General features: G+C 40.1%; 1 non-coding gene across 1 annotated transcript; it reads right to left on the reverse strand.

The window, feature by feature from the left end:
- Positions 1 to 351: 351 nt before the first annotated feature.
- On the reverse strand, positions 352 to 453 carry LOC115031576. Its single transcript, XR_003837257.1, has one exon. It is a non-coding gene; the product is annotated as a U6 spliceosomal RNA (small nuclear RNA).
- Positions 454 to 821: the final 368 nt, after the last annotated feature.

Raw genomic sequence — 821 nt, forward strand, 5'->3', positions numbered from 1 at the left:
CAAGTTGACACAAAACTAGCCAGTACAGGTGATAAATGCAAATGTTCTCTCTTTTAAAAAAAAAACCCTTATTTTGTTTGTGTATATGTGTGTGTCTTAAGTCTATGTATATATACTATGATGCACTTGGGAAGGTAAGAGGACAACTTGCAGAAGTCAGTTCTTCTCCTTCTATTCACATAGTAGAGTGGGCTAAACTCAGAAGGCCAGGCTTGGTAGCAAGCAGTTACCTGCTGTGCCATCTTTTGGGTCTGAAACAACAACAACAACAACTACCACTACTACTACAAAATTTCTTCCTGGGCCTTGTTCTCCCTTTTGAAAGTGGCCATATACCTACTCCTTAAGGTTAAAGACATGGACCACTTTATAGAATTTCATGTTATTTTCATGCAGGGAGCTTGTTATCCTCTTTGTCTTGTTTCAATTTTAGTGTATGGGCTGAGAAAGTACTCTTTTCTTCAGTAGAAGAGAGGTCTGGACATAGTGGCTCATGCCTATAATCCCAGCATTCAGAAGGTTGAGGCAGAAGAATCGGCGTCATGAGTTCAAGGCCAACCTAGAGGTGCTACAAAGAAAAATCTTGTCTCAAAGATATCGTAAAGACTTTTCCAGAAAAATACTACAGCTGATAAGTGCCAGGACACAAAATTAACACACAAAACCCAATAGCCTTTATATGTACAAACAGCAAACACTGTGAAAAGAAAGCAAGGGAAGAGCTGAACACACCACGAAACATCTCACACTCTTACCAAAGGCTCCAACACTGAGATGGGCATGTAGTTAACTTAGCATGTTCAGGATCTTGGGTTCAGTGC

Source organism: Mus caroli, chromosome 7 (genome assembly GCF_900094665.2).
Source record: "Mus caroli chromosome 7, CAROLI_EIJ_v1.1, whole genome shotgun sequence".
NCBI lineage: Eukaryota > Metazoa > Chordata > Mammalia > Rodentia > Muridae > Mus > Mus caroli.